The 19,060-nt window shown below is 52.4% G+C and overlaps 1 protein-coding gene across 2 annotated transcripts in view; it reads left to right on the top strand.

The window, feature by feature from the left end:
• The first annotated feature begins 1,463 nt into the window (after positions 1 to 1,463).
• Positions 1,464 to 19,060, top strand: part of PTPN3 (protein tyrosine phosphatase non-receptor type 3) — a 117,515-nt gene continuing 99,918 nt past the window's right edge. For both annotated transcript variants that reach the window (XM_068973679.1, XM_068973678.1), the window contains exon 1: positions 1,464 to 1,499. The gene's annotated coding sequence lies outside the window, so the exon portion shown is untranslated. The remainder of the gene's footprint in view (positions 1,500 to 19,060) is intronic.

Genomic DNA, 19,060 nt, shown 5'->3' with positions numbered 1-19,060 from the left:
CAGAGCTGAAATTCCAGAGGTGAATACACAACAGTGTTAGTCGCTCAGTCGTGTCCGACTCTTAGCGACCCCATGGACTGTAGCCTGCCAGGCTCCTCTGTCCATGGGATTCTCCAGGCGAGAATACTGGAGTGGGTTGCCATTTCCTTCTTCAGGGAAATACACAATAAGAAGTAAACAAATCAGAGGAAAAGACAGTGACCGACCTCATCTCCTGCTACTTTCCCCAGCTTGCTATTTCCTAAGCAGTCATGCGTCGTAATGTCTGCATTGGCTGATCCCTCTGTCAGGAATGCTCTTCCCAATTTATCTGCGTGGCTGAAAGGTCTTACCGACTCATTGAAATTGCACTCCCTCCACCCCTTCTCTTTATGGTTTTTTTCCCTTGGGCTTCCCCGGTGGCTCAGTAAAGCGTCTGCCGACAATGCGGGAAACCCGGGTTCAATCCTTGGGTCGGGAAGATCTCCTGGAGAAGGAAATGGCAATCCACTCCAGTATTCTTGCTTGGAATGGAAATCCCATGAACAGAGGAGCCTGGTAGGCTACAGTCCATGGGGTCGCAAAGAGTCGGACACGACTGAGCGACTTCACTTTCACATGAGTTCGCTTATTTGCATGTTTATTGCCTGCCGAACTCTAGCAGGGAACAGGATTTTTGTCTGTTCATCACACGTAAAGAATCAAAGTAAGTGATCAAAAATTATCTGTTGAATGAACTAATGGATAATGATAAATGTGAAGAAAATAGAGTGACGACACGGAAAGTTCTATGATCAGGGGACTAATTTAATAAAGTGATCAGGGAAGGCCTTTCGGAGAAGGAGGACGTAAGTACAATGAAAAGGTTCCAGTCAAGGGTAAAGGTGGGCAAAGACATCCCACACAGAGGCGAAAAGGCATATGCAAATATCCTGAGGCTGGACACTGAGTGTTTGATGGACAGAAAGGTGCTCCTGGAGGTGAAGGAATGCAGGAGCCAGGTCAGGTAAAGGGCCCATAAGTCTTGGGAAGAAAGTTTAAGCTGGGAAGTTTTTAGTGGACTGGGATGGGCACTGCACGGGAGTCAGCAGGACCCTAGCTGGGCAACATTTCCCATTTCAAATATTTGTTTAGCGCTGGCTGCTTGACATTCCTAGGCATAAAATCACTGAGGGCTGGGCACACAGTAGGTGCCCAATAAATGGTTATGGCACGAACGCCTGCGTGCATGCGCGAGGGGACGCCGGGCTGCACGGACCTCGGCTGGAGAGCGCGGGTAGCCCTGGGAGACGAGTCCGAGCGCACCGGCCCCGGGTGGGGGCGGGGGCGTCCCGCAGGGCGTTCCGGGCGCCCGCCCCCAGCCCGGCGCGCGGGCCCGTCGCGGCCAGCCGGGCCGGCGGGAGCCGCCTGCGGGCGGCACTGGGCATGCTCAGACGGCGGCCAGGTCGCGCCGCAAGCGAGCTTCCGCGCCGCCCGTACGCGCGACCTACCTGGGCGCCCCGCGCCCCCGGATGCTGCAGGTACGGATCGGCGCGACCCCAGCGGGCTCGGGGCGGGGCGCGGAGCCGCCGGGGGCCGGGGTCGCGCTGGGCGCCGCCCCGCCCCCACCGTCCCCGGGCGCGCGGCGAACGCGCGGGCGGACTGGCGGACGCGGCGGCCCCGGCGTCCCGGCGTCTCGGCGGGGCGGGGAGGGGGCGCCCTGGCCGCGCTCACCTGGTGGGGCGCGGGCGGGAGGGAGCAGGCCGGACCGGGTGGGGCTGGGTCCCTGGCGGGACGCGGCGGCGGCGGCGGCGAGGCGTGGGCGTGCGCTCCGACCCGGGCATGGGCGGACGCGACCGGTAGAGCCGGAGCGGCTGGCGATCCGGGAGGCCCCAGCGCGCCGCGACCCCCCGCCCCCGACGCCGAGGGGGCGCACAGCCCGCGCGGGGAGCCAGCCAAGCGCGGCGGCCAGACCTTCTCGGCTCCCAGGGCGAATCCGCCTCTCGGCTTTCAAAGATGGCATTTCCTGGGCCTGGCACGAACTCCAGCCCCAATAAATCCTCCCCGTTCCGCGGGTGATATGGAATGATTTATCAGGTACCTGCGGTGAGACAGCTGCAGTGGGGGACTGTATGTGAGAGCGCCCAGTGCCCCGGAAATTCCCATTTTCAGCAACCTGAACTTACTGAGAAGTTGCGGTTGCCTTAAAAAATTCATGGGAAGTTGAGACGACTTGACACCTGGGTTTTCCGAGGTGGTGGAAAGAGCTTGTGACTGGGAAACTGGAGACCTCGGTTCAGGTTAGGCCCCCAGCTTAAGCCAGCTGATGACCTTGGGCGAGTTGTCTAACCTCGTTGATCGTCAGTTTCCTCCCCTGCAAACAGCCGGTAATAATGCCCACCTCACTGTGTTGTTGGGTGGATTAAGTGGGATAAATGATGTGGAGGTGTTTGGCACGGTGCCCAGCACAAGGCAAGCGAGCAGTTGGCGTGATGTGAATTTAATTCGTTTAGAGACCCTCGTGGCTCCCATTTCACCAGGAAATTAGAATTAGGAAGGCATCTTCAGGGCCTAGTGGCAGAGTGACAGACCCTGCCTTGTGCCTGGGAGAACTTCTCCTGAAATCTTTGGAAAAACAGTTTAGCTGAATTGTATTCGGAGAGCATCTTCTTTAAAAGCAGTTTTATACGTTTAGAAACTCCAAGAGTTGGCAGTTCAGCTTTACTTACAAAAGAGTTGTCTGGCAATCCATCTTGCAAGTGTTTAGGCAGCTCATGCTTGAAAGTAAAGCCTGGTTAGGAAGATTTCTGCTCTAAAAAGCTCCCAAACTCAACTTTCAGTGATTATTTAGATTAGGGTTTTTTCACTCTGGCACTATTAACATTTGGGGTTCAATAATTCTTTGTTGTGGCGCTTTTTCTCTGCATTGTGGAATGTTCAGCAGCGTCTTTTATCTCTGACCAGTAGATCCCAGTAGCAGTCCCTCTCCCTCAGTTGTCTCCCCAACCTCCTTCCCTCTGGACGAGGGCCACATTTTCCCTTTCTCCCCCTTTAGAACCACTGATTTAGATCCACCCTGCTTTTTGTCATTAGCCTGTCTGAGTTGTTTGAGAATTTCATCTTCTGTTTTCACTGTAATAACCAACTTTTTATAGCCTTGTAGAACTGCACCGGAGTGCATCCACATGCATCAGCTCATTTAATTTTTACAGCTCCCACCAGTAAGGCTGGTGTTATTCCCATTTTACAGATGAGGAAATTGAGGCTTTGAGCAGCCAATTGCACAGTATGTGGTGTAGCTGGGATACAACTCCTGTCATCTGGTTCCACAGGCAGGTCTTTTTTCTTCTGCATCAGGCTGCCCTTTATTGTATTCTCAAATAGATGGCTTTCCTGATTAAATCAAGATGGAAAGTAGATTGTAAGCTGGAAACCTTTCTGGCTAGTTGAAAATTAACAACAGTAAGCTATTATCTGACAGAGAGTAGGTCATTCTAGTTAAATATTCTAGTTCATAGTGAGCTCCCGTAAATTCTGTGCACAGTTAATGGAACACCAATTTGCAGAGAATTAGAGTAGAAGACAACGTGCCTAATACTCTGTATTGATCCAGCCTTGTCTCTGGTGATTTGCTGGCTCCTAAAAACAACTCCTATGCAAATTAGACATCAGCTGGAATGTAAAAGGTCAGGTTCCTGAAGGCATCTCAGAGTGGCTGGAGGGTCCTAGACATTCCATTCAGCATTTATTGAGCTGCTTCTGCATGGCAGGTGCAGTGCTGGGTGGGGATGCAGAGTGGGCCAGACTCCAGTAAACCCAGGGTGCCTGGGGAACTCCTCAAGGAGAGGGCAGGTCCTGGCCAGGCCAGACACATGGGAGGCCAAGGTCAGGGACAGCTTGGGGCAGAGGAAAGAACCTAAGTTAGCACAGAGTCAAATTCAGGATCCCACACTGCTTCACCATCCTTTATCTGAGCCCTCCTTCCCACATTTTATCATAGAGAAGGTATTCTCATAGCTTTTTAACATTCCCATTCAACCTAGTCAGAGACAGTCTTATCCCTGAAAGAAGCTGGGGTTCCAGGCTGGTTATTGGTCTCAGAGGATTGGGACCAACTCCTCGATTGTTGAGTGTGAACTAGGAGGTCCCACGTGCGGTGTTTAATTTCAGTGTGGTCCCTCTCCCCTCTTACAGATGAGGTACCTCAGCTAGCAAAGATGGAGTGGGACCAGGAGCTAGAGGGATGAATTGGGATTGTCTGACTCTCAGGTCCAGGCATATGAAGGATTCCGTTTTCTAGGATGGATATAACCTACCAGAGGGGCTTAGGGAATGGTGGGAGACAGGAAGACATGGCCCCTCACCTCCCCCGCAATCTTTAGGGTTTGTGGCCCATTGGTGGAGGGGGATCCTGCGATTTGTGGTCCTTCCCTCTTCCAGAGAAGTGCCTATTAACCCTAATTCCCATGCTCACCTTCCTTCCACCAGACAATGGGCCTGGAAAGCGGGGCCACCCTCTTCATTTCTCAGCAGGGGCTGGAATGCTGAGGGCAATCCCCTGGCGTTGACAAGCTGGGTGGGCGGGGCAGCGTGGCTAGCTTAGTTTTCTAAGCCTGAGCTCTTCTTACCGACTCTGAGACAAGACCAGGTCCGTGTGTCCGCTCTGCCCAAGTCTGGGTCCTGGCCACTGCAGACCCTGCTCTCACAGGTGTGTCCTTTCATCTGCCTGAGGGACAATTAAAAGGGAGTGCTAAGTAGGTCCCTGTCTGAAATCTGATCAGATCGTGCATTCCAAGACCCAGAGATCCTGCATCTCTGTAGCTTCTCCTGATGCATACACGTGTAAGGGACTTCCGCCTCCAGAGGAAGGCCAGCTGGGAGCACAGACCTGACAGCAAATTCAGGCCTTTATTGAGCCACTTCTGTGGGTCACAGAGATGGAGGGTGAACCTGTCTTGGAAGGATTCATGGGGGAGTTAGGAAGGCAGTGACATCGTGACATTTCTGTGTGTATATATGTGTGTACACGCATGTGGGCATGTGTGTGCTGTCATCTGTCTGATTAATGCTTTAAAAGAGGATAAAGCTAGATGCAAGAGATCCCAGTGGAGACAGCCCTTTGTTCTGATGGGCATCAGGGACCACTCATCGGGAGTAGTTGGCATTCAAATTCAGCCTTGGAAGTGGAAAAAGATGGTATTCAGTGGGCAGACAGAACAGCAGATGGGACAACTTAGAGGCATGAAGAAACCTGTTGTATTTCAGGAGTGGTGACTCTTCCCAGATCCAGCCTTCTGATCTTGGCTAATGCAGGACCGACCTTCTGTAGTTAGGGTAACCCCCCAACCCCCCCGTCTCTGTATAGCGGCCTAGCCTCACTCAGTCCAGGGGTAAAGCCTTGTTTTCCCTGCATAGGAGCAATGCCTCTGGGCTCTGTCTAAGGCATGAGCACCTTCTGCCAGAGATACCTCTGTTTTTAGTTATTAAACACTGATACGGCACTTATTGGCTGCCAGGCACTGTTCTGAGTACTTTCCAAACATTAATCAGTCCTTTTAATCTTCGTAGCAACTCTCTGGCTGTGCTGCTTTCCTGCATACAGGCCACTGGGCAGGTAGATGGAGGCAGAGCTCGTGTTCCTAGTCTGAGTCCCTCTGTGGGTGATGCTTTCATCGCGGTATAGCTTCTCCTGGCCTCCAGTTCACGTCCACGTGCCAGGAAGCAGCCGAGTCTGAGAGTCCTGACGGAGTGCTGACTGCCCCCAATTTCTCTCCCTGACCCCATTTCCTTCAGGGGGCCAGCGGGGCTCCACTGACTACATTTTCGAAACCAAAGATTGGGATCTGTAGTCTGAGAAAGAATGTTTGTGCTGCGTCTTTGTGCAAGAGGAGGCCTGGGAGGTGTTGTTTGGATACTGAGAGAGTGGAATTTTTGAGACATTTCAATGGTTTATGTGGAAAGTTAGGACAGAGGATTTGAAATTGGGGTAGTCCTGGAAAATTCAGGTCCCATGATTTACTGTCAGGATACACAAGCTCTTTGTAAATATTTAAGCAATGTGTAGTTTGAATTTTCTGTCCTCAGCCTCTTGGCGCCTCAAAAGGGAATAAATAGTACCTTCTAGCCCCAGAATGTTGCTAATACTTAGCAGCCCCAGTTTACAGAATGGGATGAGAAACTTGAGGCTCAGAGCAATGAAGTGACTCCTGGCAGTGTATGCTGCTCTGCAAGGACAGCCAGGATTGGAACTCAAGTCTGTCCCTAGACTCATCTTGACTGTAAAACGAGGATAATGAAAGAACCTGTTGCCCTTAAATCGACCATTTTAAAGGAGCCAATGAACTGAAAACCCACTCGGGCAGAACCTGGCACAGAAAAGGGTCTCCTCCCTTTGTGGTCGGGCCCCTGACTCACAGACAAGCGTCCTGTTTAGCGTTTGATCCTGAGAGAGGCTGTGGTGAGTGATGGCCGGCTCCCAGGGCCGTGCTGAGGGCCCAGTTCCCAGGGCTAGAGGATCATTCCAAGGGGCAGGATCCAGGACCAGAAAGGGGCGGTGGCCAGCTGCACGCCGTGGTGATGAAAGGCACTGGTAAGAGAGGGGGTTGTGAAGACCTGGTCCCTGCACCCCGCTTCCCTCAGGTGAGTCAGCCTCAGTGCAGACCCCAGGGTCTCGGTGGGAGAGGCAGCAACCGGCTTTGTCAACCACCCCTTGACCCGACCCACTGGTGGGCCTGGAAGGGGTGTGGCGACAGCCTGAGCTCGTGTCTGGCCCACTTTGCCTCCCACTCTTCCCTCAACGCCCTCCCCACTCCCAGCCCCTTTCCCCGGTCTGGTTACCAAATTCATACTTGGTGGTTGTAGAAAGTAAAGGCATCAGGGAGCAAAGGGAAAAATCATGCGTGGTGTTCTTCCTGGAGGCGGCTCAACACCACCACTGTGGTGGACGCCACATGCCTGCCACGCGCCAGCCTGTTCTCTGCCACCTGCCAGAGGGTCTTTTAAAATCACTTCCTTTTGCTCCTAGAGTAAAAGACAAAACTAACGCTGGCATCTCTTGCAGGCCCTAGTGTACATGCTTTGGTCCCCATGCTTTCTCTGCTGATGGGGCCAGCGAGAGCCTGAAACCTTCGTCCCCACCTCCTCATTAACTCATGCTTCAGACCTTGGCTCCATCATTGCCGATGTCCCCCCTTGCTTTCCTGCTGTGGGTAAAGCCGCCTGCTGTAAACACTGCCATCGCACCACCAGGTCTCTCTCCTTTTACAGCACTTTTCACAGTTGCAATTTTGTGCTTAATTAGTGCCATTTATTTGTATTAGTACCTGTCTCCCCAGCCACACTATGAGTTTTGTGAAATCGGAGTCTGTCTTCCTTTAAACACACACACACACCCCCCACACATACACACTGTCCCTGAGATTTATTTTTTCCTTTAACTTTTCATTTTGACCTAATTCAGACTTATAGAAAAGTTCTAAGAATAGAACAAAGAACTCCCATATACCCTTCACCCAGATTCCTCAAATATTGCCTTCTTATTCTTCTGTATATGCATTTTTTTTATCCTGGACCATTTGAGGATCATTTGAGGACTCTTCCTATCCCTCCAGATACTTAAGTGTATTTCTTAAAACCAGTGACATCCTCCTGTATAACTGCGGTACACTTTTTAAAAGCAGGAAGTCAGTACTGATGCAGTACTGTTATCTCATCTACAGACCTGTAGGCTTTGCCAGTTGCCTTGAGAGTGGCCTTTGCAGCAAGAAAACCCCGGATCAGGCGTTGCTTGTGGTTGTCATGTCTCTTTAGTGTTCTTTAGATTAAAGCAGTTCCTCAGGCTTTGTTTGTCCCTTATGATCCTGACATTTTTGGAGAATACAGGCCAGTTCTTTGGTAGGATGCGCCTCGATTTGAGTCTGTTTTAGCCCGCCCTTGTATCTTCACTGCCACTGAAACATCACACACACTCAGTTAACATTTGGTGAATGAAGATGGAAGGAGGTGGGAGGAAAGAAGTCAGCAGGTTGTCTAGTTTGCCCCACTCCCACGCCTCTTCTTGCTGAAGGATGTTATTTAGTTGCTGTCATGCTGTGTATAGGTTTGAATCTGGCTACTCTTATTTTCATGCATTTGCTTTTTAATTGAAGTGTAGTTGACATACAATATTATGTCAGTTTCAGGTGAACAACATAGTGATTTGACATTGGCCTGTGTTATAAAATGATCACCAGGAGAAGTCTAGAAACCATCTGTCCTCCTGCAGAGTCATTACAGTAGTATGGTCTTTATGCCTTAAACTGTATCTTACATTCCCCATGGCTTATTTATTTTATAGCTAGAAGTTTGTACTTCTTAATCTCCTTCACCTACTTCGCACGACTCCCTCACTCTCTCCGCTCCTGCCACCACCTTTTCGTCCTCTCCATCTATGAATCTCTTTCTGTTTTGTTTCATTTGCTCTTTTGTGTTTTTAGATTTCATGTGTAAGTGAAGTCATACAGTATTTGTCTCTCGGTCTGGCCTACCTCACTTAGCATAATACCCCCTAGATCCATCCATGTTGCCACACACAGCAAGATTTTATTTTTTATGGCTGAGTAATATTCCATTGTGTATTTATGCCACATCACCTTGCTGATTCATCCATCCTATTTTTGTTTCAATAACACAGCTTTCTCCCAAAACGAGAGAGGCCTTTGCTGTCTCTGCAGGAATACAAGCAGATGCCAGGTGATGGCCTGGCAGGCATGCTAGAGAGGGAAGGAGAATATTTCATGAGGGGCAGGACTCAGCCTGACTGTCCCTCCAGACGCTTAAGTGCCTTCGCCAACTGCAGCTCTGACTTCATAGGCCTAGGGGCCCAAGAATAAGGCGACTAGAATTTTGATCCAAACCAGAACATTTTGAGAATAAACGGGGTGCAGTTAATTGCATCTAATCGAGAGCCTCAACTAGGGCTGTCCCGCACAAATCAGGCTGTGTGGTCACTCTGCCCACATGCGACTTTGAATAGGAGATCAGCGCCAGGGGATCAGCCTAGGAAACTCTTCTAGCACTAAGAATTTTCTGCCGGGACAAAGCAAACCTCATTGCCCTGGCATCATCTGCCGAGTCACGTGTTCATGGCTTCGGTTGCCTCTGTGGTCTCACCTCCCTTGGCATGCCCCTCCCAGCCTTTCTCCTGCTACATGAACCTTGTGTGAGCCCTCCCCTCACCTGCTGCTTCCTGCCACGGGGACTGTGAGAGAGTGGGAGCATCACTTCCAAAACCAGGAGGAGGGGGGACAGAGTCTGTGATGGGTGTACAGGGGGAAGGACAAGCCAGCTGTGCTTCCTCCTGACCCAGTCCTAATGGATTTTAAGAGCCAAGATGTGTAAGTGAAGTGGGGCTGGAGACCAGAGTTCCCCTGGACCTTTTCTCCACTCCCCCCAGCACCCACAGTGCTCACACTTCCCCTGTCTTTCCTGCCCGCCCCCCCCACCCCAGTCCCAGCACCCACAGGGCTCACACTTCCCCTGTCTTTCCTGCCCGCACCCCCCTACCCCAGTCCCAGCACCCACAGCGCTCACACTTCCCCTGTCTTTCTTGCCCGCACCCCTCCCCACCCCAGTCCCAGCACCCACAGGGCTCACACTTCCCCTGTCTTTCCTGCCCGCAGCCCCCCCACTCCAGTCCCAGCACCCAAAGGGCTCACACTTCCCCTGTCTTTCCTGCCTGCCCCCCCAATCCCAGCACCCACAGTGCTCAAACTTCCCCTGTCTTTCCTGCCCAGCACCCCCCCCACCCCAGTCCCAGCACCCAAAGGGCTCACACTTCCCTGTCTTTCCTGCCTGCACCCCCCCCCCACCCCAGTCCCAGCACCCACAGGGCTCACACTTCCCTTGTCTTTCCTGCCTGCCCCCCCAATCCCAGCACCCACAGTGCTCACACTTCCCCTGTCTTTCCTGCCCAGCACCCCCCCACCCCAGTCCCAGCACCCAAAGGGCTCACACTTCCCCTGTCTTTCCTGCCCAGCACCCCCCCACCCCAGTCCCAGCACCCAAAGGGCTCACACTTCCCCTGTCTTTCCTGCCCGCACCCTCCCACCCCAGTCCCAGCACCCAAAGGGCTCACACTTCCCCTGTCTTTCCTGCCCGCACCCCCCCACCCCAGTCCCAGCACCCACAGGGCTCACACTTCCCCTGTCTTTCCTGCCCGCACCCCCCCACCCCAGTCCCAGCACCCACAGGGCTCACACTTCCCCTGTCTTTCCTGCCCGCACCCCCCCACCCCAGTCCCAGCACCCACAGGGCTCACACTTCCCCTGTCTTTTCTGCCTGCCCCCTCAATCCCAGCACCCACAGGGCTCACACTTCCCCTGTCTTTCCTGCCCGCACCCCCCCGCCCCCAGTCCCAGCACCCACAGGGCTCACACTTCCCCTGTCTTTCCTGCTCCCCCCACCTAATCCCAGCACCCACAGTGCTCACACTTCCCCTGTCTTTCCTGCCCGCCCCCCCAACCCCAGTCCCAGCACCCACAGGGCTCACACTTCCCCTGTCTTTCCTGTGCAGGCACCCAGGTCCCTCTTCCAGCCCTAGTTCTGAGATTAGAACCGAGTTGCTGGTCTTTGGCAGAGGCACAGAAGCAGCTGGCGCTGGGGACCCAGACATAAGAGGATGGGCATTGAATGACAAGGTGCAGACAAGGACTTGGATGCAGAGAGACCAGGCCAAGAAACCAGCATCGAGGGATTCTGGTAACAAGGCCATTAGGGGGCCATTTATCAGGAAGCCTAGACCTGCAGTATTGAGTGCCCTGACACTCATCATAGGGGGCGAGCTCTGGGGTCTGATGAGTCCAGTTCCTTAACTCATTTTCTGCCTGGCAACAAACACAAACCCTGCCTGCCTGGATTAAAAAGTGTAGGCATGCCTCATTGTACTGTGCTTTGCAGACATTGCATTTTTTTTTTTTTTAATTACAGATTGAAGGTTTGTGGCAACCTTGCACCAGACAAGTCTTTTGGTCCCATTTTTCCAATAACATTTGCTCACTTTGGTTGGGTCTCTCTGTCACTTTTGGTAGCTCTTGCAACATTTCAGACACCCCACCAGCAAAAGATTGTGAGTCACCGAAGGCTCAAATGATGGTTAGCATATTTTAGCAAAGTATTTTTAATCAAAGTACATATATTGTTTTTTTCAGATATAATGCTCTTATACATAATAGACTACAGTATAGTGTAAATGTAACTTTTGGGAAACCAAAAAATGTGTGTGATTTGCTTTATTGCAGCATTCACTTTTTTTATGGTGTTCTAGAATGGAACCAACAGTATCTCTGAAGTATGCCTGTATTATAGGGTGAAAATGTGAAGGTATAGAGAGATTTCCTGGGGGATCCTGGTCTTGTGGAGTTCAAGAACATGGTGCAGTACGGTATCATGTTTTTATAACTAAAGGTGTTGGTGGCTTTAATGGAAAAGCCAGTTAGTGAAAGAGTTTCTAGGTATTGGAATGCAAGATACTAGCACTAGTATCTTGGAAAATTTTCTAGTTAATTGTGATATGTTTACTGGTTAATAATGTCTCCCTCATCCCCTGTGAGACTGTGTAAAAGTGTTGAGTTTGAGGTCACCTTTTATAGGACAAAGGGTCATACAGTGTCTGAACTGGAAGGGACCTCAGAAGAACCTTTTTCAGCTCCCTCTCTTTACAGATGGGGAAACTGAGGCATGCCCAAGGCACACAGTCAAAGAAGCAGGGACCGATCATACAGGGTCCAGCCCCAAGACCCTGGGTGCGTTTTCTAGGTCTCATCTAAGGAAGTCTATGAAGTAGACTGTGTATTTCTATTGTTTTATTAACCTCCTGTGGCATTTCTCTAACTGTAGAAATAAGCTGTGTTGGCATCAAAGCAGTTACTCATTCCTTGCTCTTTTTATGTAGAAGTTGCTAGGCTGATCTTTTTTTTTTTTTTTTTTTTTAGTTTTTGTGTAAAGATGATATAAACCCTTCACTGAATTTCTGTATTCCGCATTAGTGTTCCTCAGACTTGAGGACATCACAGTCTCATCTTTTAAGATCCAGGCTGCTGGGCTCCACCTTCAGAGATTCTGAATCAGTGGGTCTGAATCAGACTCACGTGAGGCCTCAGAATTTGCATCTCTTAACAAGCTCCTCTGTGATGCAACTGGTGGGTCCAGAGACCAGGGACTGTCCTTTGAGGACCGCTGCCCCAGGCTTAGTGATTGTTGCAGATGGTGTGCTCTGGGCTTTACAGCCAGCGGGACCCTTCCTGCTGCCCAGCCAGGCCTCTGTTTTCCCCTGTTGCTCTCATGCCAGCCAACCTGACCTTTCCACTCTCTCCAGCTCTCCTACCTGTTGCCTTCCCCTCTCCAGGTGACCCCACCACCTGTGGCGCTGGGATGGCCATCCCTGCTCCCTCTTTCTTTCTTTCTCTCTCTTTCGTAGAAAATGAGTGTCTCTGGCTCAGGCTCACCTCTCCACTTCCAGCTGAAGACTGTCATCATATCACCTGAGGGGGAAAAAGCCTCCTCCCAGCCTTGCCTCACCGTTAGGTCACCACCCCATCACACCTTTCCTTTCACTGGGAAGCCTCCTGGAGGAAGTCTACAGTCACTGAAAAAGATCCACTCTCCCCTCTCTTGACACAGACAGTTCCAAGAGCTCAGGTTTTCTATCCCTCTGCTGGAAAAAAGACATATGTTTTCAGAGTATGTCCAGTCCAGTGGCATCAAGCATGATTTTGTGTGACCATCACCACCATATAGCCATGGAACTCTTGTCCTCTTGCACAACTGAAACTCTGTAGCCATTAAATACTAACTCCCCATTCTCCCCACCGCCAGCCCTGGCAGCCAGGCTTCTTCTTTCTATCTCTATGATTTTGTCTACTCTAGGTACCTCATATAATTGGAATCATGTCGTTATCACGTCAGTACTTGCTGTTTTGTTACTGGCTTATTTCACTTAGCATAATGTTCTCCAGGTTTATCCATGTCTCGTGTCAAAATCTCCTTCCTTTTTAAGGCTGACTAATACTTCACTGAATGTACATACCACATTTTGTTATTCATCTGTCAACGGCCGCCTGGGTTGCTTCCATTGTTTTTGGCTATTGCAAGTAATGCTGCTAAGAACAAGGGTGTACCAGAGAAGACAGTCTTGATGAAAGGGGGCTTGCAACCCCAGGTGAGATGTTTAGACATGTATTTATCTAGCTGCTGCTGCTGCTAAGTCGCTTCAGTCGTGTCCGACTCTGTGTGACCCCATGGACTACAGCCTACCAGGCTCCTCTGTCCATGGGATTTTCCAGGCAAGAGTACTGGAGTGGGGTGCCATTGCCTTCTCCAATATATCTAGCAGTCTCAGCTTTACCGCCTGCAACTGCCAGCCCAGTGTCCCCAGGCCTCCCCACCTGACCCTTGAGTAACACTACCCTTGCTGTGGTGGATCGCTCACTTGTCAAGATCAGTGGGATTTGGTCATTCAGCCCACTTGGTCTCCGTGCTGACGCCCTCATGCTGGGGCTTCTGTGATGCAGCCCCGCCTCCTGCCTCCCTGCCCATCCTGGCTCATCTTCAGCTATCTGTTTTCCCTCTGCCCTTAACCGTCCTGCACGCCTTCCTGGGTCACATCATCAGGGCCTGCTCCAGCCCAGTCATCTCTGTGTGTATCACATCTGAGCATTCCCCCCACCTGCCCCCCGTGCCCTGAGTTTCCCCAGGGTTCTCCTGTGCACGTGCATGCCCAAAGCAGAGCTCTCCACCCTCCTCCTTAAAAATGTTCTCTCTCCGAGTGACATGTTTGCTAACTTAGAAATCTCAGTATGTCCCTCCCACTACAGCCGCACTGGACAAATCCCGCCCATCAGCCCAGCTCAGCCCCTCCTTCAGCCTGCCCTTGCCACCCCTCAGCAAAACTGGGTGGGTTCACACGCTTCTCCCATTTGCCCTCCACTTTGCCTCTCTCCCCAGTGGGCCCCTCGCATCTATACCTGCTTCATGTTGCTGTCATTGTTCCCTGCAGAAACACCAAGATCACCTCTTCTCTGCGGGTCCCCTGTCACCTGTCTCCATAGGCCTTGCTTTTCCCTGGTCTCTCTCTCTCCCCTAAGCCATGCAGACCATGTGCTCTCAGCCAGGGCATCCCAAGCTTTAGTGCTGACGTGCTGATTCTGACTCGAGGGGTCAGGGGTGGGCCCTGCCTGCTGCGTCTCTAACAGGCCCCCCAGGTGGTGTTGAGACTGTGGCCAGGAGACCACATGGGGAGCAGGTGGACTCCAGAGGAGATCTGTGTTTCACAATTTTCAGCCTATAAATAGTGGTGGAATTTAAAAACTCTTGTGTTGTAATTTTAAGGTTTTCTGTCTTACGCAAAGTTAATCTTAAATGGTTTCGATCGGATTCCTTGTTGCAGTGGTTATCTGTTGCTAAAAGACATTTTCAAAAACTTAAGATTTCAGTCTCTTGAGAGTTCGCAGTGGATCCAGGTGCCTGAGTGTATGGGCAAATGAGATTGTTCCCCTGCCGAAGGGGCTGCACACTCAGGGTCAGGCTCCCCCTCGTCAGCCCCCCCAGGGCAGAGAGGGCCTCTTTTTTCAATTCCATTCCCAGGGCTGAGCTGGTGTCTTCAGGCTGTGGGCCACAGGGGAAGGAGGCAAGTCTCCACCTGTCTTCTTGGAGATGATGGTGGAAGCTGGTGATTCTATGTGGGAAGACTGGGTTTGGAAGGGAGCCCTGTCCTAGGAGGGGAGGGAAAGGATTCCTGGCAGCTGGGCTTTGTTGAGGGCCACATGGGCCTCCTGGAGAGGGGAGGGCAGGGCGGGAAATGGAGCCGAGCAAACCCGGGGAAGTCGGCTGTATTGGCCACTTTGGAGGGTTGGAGAAGCCTGAGAGGGTTAGGTTAGGAAGGAGGGGACGGAGTGAATGCCAGGGAAGGTTCAGCAGCTTAGGGCCACCCTGCTCCAGAGGCGTCACTGCTCCTGAGCCCCAAAAGCTGCAGCAGTTGAGTCCGTCATTGAAGGGCTCCGTGATCTGGCCCCCGCCTGCCTCTCCCACCTGTTCGGTGACTCTGCCCCTGGTTTCTAGGTCCAGCCAAGTAACTGTTCCCAGTTAAAATACAGGTGTCCCTCCTCCTCCCCAGTCTTCTGCGAGGCTATGGTGCGCACTCGTATCTCTTGGTGCTGAGCGTGAACTGGGGCTGTCTCTGGAAGCCTGTCTCACTAACTCCAGGACCCCAGCAAGCCTCCAGAAGTCTCAATTTCCTGATTTCCGTGGTGGGGGTGACAGGTGTCCCAGGGTATGACAGGGTTGAGTGAAGATTCCATGATGACCCGGGCCCCTCCCAGTGGCACACGGTCATTTCTCGGGAGGCGCTGCTGCTCAGTCACTGCCTGCCATCTGTCCCTCTCAGTGAGCTTGTCAGGAGGACCGCAGGGTGACAGTTGACCCTGGGTGGGGCCGGGTGTCGGATGGAGGGGGCTGTGGTCCCTGTGCTGGGGCTGGAGGGTGGGGCTGGAGCAGCGCCGCTGTGGGGTGGACGTGCTGCAGGTGTGTGTGTCAGCTCTCTCTGTGGATACTAAAGGCACCGAAAGGTGGCAGCTGGCCCCACAGTGGAGAGGAGAAGGCCGAAGGCCTGGGGGTGTAGAACTGGGGTGGAGAGCAGGGCTTCTCAGGCTTTACCATGTGTATGATCTCAGCCCGCGGTTGGTTGTGAAATTGTGTCTTCCTAATGGCATGTGGTCATGTATGGATGTGAGAGTTGGACTCTAAAGAAAGCTGAAGAATTGATGCTTTTGAACTGTGGTGTTGGAGAAGACTCTTAAGAGTCCCTTGGACTGCAAGGAGATCCAACCAGTCCATCCCAAAGGAGATCAGTCCTGGGTGTTCATTGGTAGGACTGATGTTGAAGCTGAAACTCCAATACTTTGGCCACCTGATGCGAAGAGCTGACTCATTTGAAAAGACCCTGATGCTGGGAGGGATTGGAGGCAGGAGGAGAAGGGTATGACAGAGGATGAAATGGCTGGATGGCATCACCGACTCAATGGACATGAGTTTGGGTGAACTCCAGGAGTTGGTGATGGACAGGGAGGCCTGGCATGCTGCAGTTCATGGGGTCACAGAGTCGGACACGACTGAGCGACTGAACTGAACGGCATGTGGGTAATACTGATGCCGCCAGTCCAGACACCACGCCTGGGTGGCTCTATTCAGGAGTGTGGTGCGAGGTGGCCAGGTGAGGACAAGAGGATGTGGAAGATGCTGAACAAACGCAGCTGTGTGGCTTTCTACCCAGCCTCGTGGAGCAGGTGCACCCAGGTGTCTGGGGTCTGGAGGATGAGATGGGAATCAGCTTGTGAGTGATGGACAACAGGGAGCAGGGGTCCCTGCAGACTTTGAGGGAAGTGTTGGGTGACTTGATTGTGCTATTTGAAACTCCAGCCTTCAAGGTCTAGTTTTGCCATGAGAATCCCCCTAAAAGCTGTTTGCTTTGCTCCCAAGCTGAGCTGTGGTCATGCCAGGCTCCCCCACTCCCCACCCCCGCAGCCAGTGGTTCACAGCTGTCTTCACAGACGTACTTCCCACCCTGGAAGGAGATTATTGGATTATTCATGCATCTCTCTCTCTGACTAGCCTCTCAGTTCCCTGAGAGCAGGGCCCTGAGACAGCCTCTTAGTCTCTGAGCCCCGGCACCTGCCGTGGAGCCAGGCTACAGGCAGGCCTCATTAAACGCCTGCGGGGTCATCAGGGGCTGAGCACAGAGTGTTCACACGCAGGAAGAACAAAGCTCCATAACCCAAAGAACAGGAGAACCAAGCCCCTGTGAGGAGGGCCCGGGAGATCAAGCATTGGTGTGGATGGGAGAAGGTGGCGTCAGGAGCTGGCAGGACCTCAACTGAAAATGCGGGGACCGCTTTGGCAGCTAAGATGGGGACACGGGGAGGATGAGTGCTGGGGGCGTGGGTTTAGGCATCAGCTGTGAGAGTTGGGCTCTTGAGTTTTCTGGAGTGCTGGAGGCTTCAACAGTGAGGATGGGAACTTCAGCCAAGAAACAGTTGTTTAGTCCGGGATCCCAGAAGCAGACCTGCTTTTCTGCTTCCTGCAGGGGAGGGCAAGAATTCTGCTGATCGAGAATTGAGAAATTTCTCCCCAACCACCGGTGTGCCATAAGCAGTGCTTCTCAAGGCTGAGTGAAGCCGGGAGGTAGGGGTCTGTCCCGAGGTAGGGGGCTAGAGGCACACCGCCGTTAGCATGTTGAACCTCTAGCCGGGGAAGAAAGGACCCCCTGGGGTGTGGGGGCTGTCTAACGCCTGAACCTCAGATGCCCTGTGAGTTGGGGTTCACCTCATTTTCCTGCGGAGGAATTGGAGTCTCAGGTTCAGCAACTTGCCCACAGTCACGCAGCTGGGAGGCCGAGGAGTCAGGCTCCGACCTGGGGCTGGGGGCCAGGGAGTGTCGTGGTGGGGGCGGGGGGTGGGGGGTGGGCAGCCCCGCCTGGGGGAGGAGAGGAGGCGGTGGAGCAGGGTCAGAGCTGTGGTGGGCTGGGGAGGGCTGCTGGTGCCAGGGGCTGGGGGCCAGCGGGAGCACCAGGGAGAAGCAGGGTCAGGTGAAGGCAGAAAGGGGCGAGGAGGTGGCCGAGTGTCATGGGGTGGAGGTTTAAGCAGTTACACACCCTGTGCACCAATGAGGCCTCAGGTGATAGTGTTTTAAGTTCAGTTCAGTTCAGTCGCTCAGTCGTGTCCACTCTTTGCGACCCCATGAACCACAGCATGCCAGGCCTCCCTGTCCATCACCAACTTCCGGAGTTCACCCAAACTCATGTCCATTGAGTCAGTGATGCCATCCAACCATCTCATCCTCTGTCGTCCCCTTCTCCTCCTGCCGTTAATCCTTCACAGCATCAGGGTTTTTTCAAATGAGTCAGCTCAATAGCGTTTTAAGTGCTATCAATTTGATTTTTGAATTCATTATTACTCATAAAAAACTTAGGCAATACAGAAAGATTGAAAGAATGGACAAGTTAACAATTTTCACATCCTGTGAGTTCCTGTATACTTTATACAAGGACTGTTACAGTTGTGCTCACACTGTAGGTACAATTTTAAAACCACCTTTTTTTTTTACTTATAATATTTTCCATGTCATTATGAAGTCTTCATGGACATCCCGTGGCTGTTTTGATTTACTTAACTGGCCTTCTGAGCTTGGAAATCTGGTTTTTATTTGTCATTTTCAATGTTATGTCTCTGCGAGGAAGATTTTTGCAAATAAAACTTCCACGTCTCAATATATCCTGACAGTAGGGTCCTAGAAATGACCTACCAGGTCAAAGCACCTCCCAGCGTTGTTGGAATGATGTGCTGTTGGGAATGCTGACGCAAGCCTGCTAGGAGTGCAGGTGTCAGCCTTGTGCACATTAGCCATTCACTGGTATGTGTGTGTGTGTGTGTTTCACAAGCATTTGATAGGCATCTTTGGGAAAAGACTCCATTCTCTGTGGCTGGGTGAGCACAGCAGCAGCTGCTGGCATCCTGGGCTTGGCTGGGACAGGTGGGAAGTTTGATGGTACATGGTGTCCCCGCCCTGCCTGCGCCATCACAGGCCCAGGAGCCTGGCACGGCCGGAGGGCCTCTGGCCGCAGGGTCCAGGCAGTGCCCGCCTGTGAGTCTGGAGCCGCCCGCCTTCCCCGCCGTAGCACTCCGGACCCAGAAGTAGTTCTGGGTGTGTGTAATGGGGAGTGTCATGCTCCCCGTTCTGTCCTTTTGCCCATGTCATCCGCAGGTGCATTACAGGGCACCTCAGGCTTGCTAGGAACGGGTCCAGGTGCTAAGGACACAGCCAGTAACAGTAAAGCCCCTCCCTGCCTTTAAGGAACTTCCATTCTAGTGGGAGGCATGGACTTGGGTATTGGGAGGAAGCAAGCCATGAATGTATTTAACATATCTAGGGGTGAGCAAGGAAGAAGGGAGATTGGGAAGGCCTCACCGATCCGACACTTCGAGTGAGGGATGGAGCCAGGTGGAGGATGTTGGAAGGAGAAGAGTTCCAAACCGGCGGAACAGCAACTGCAAACAGCTGCGGTGGGAGCAAGCTT

The sequence above is a fragment of the Capricornis sumatraensis genome, chromosome 6 (assembly GCF_032405125.1).
Source record: "Capricornis sumatraensis isolate serow.1 chromosome 6, serow.2, whole genome shotgun sequence".
NCBI lineage: Eukaryota > Metazoa > Chordata > Mammalia > Artiodactyla > Bovidae > Capricornis > Capricornis sumatraensis.
This window is presented reverse-complemented; position numbering and strand designations above follow the sequence as displayed.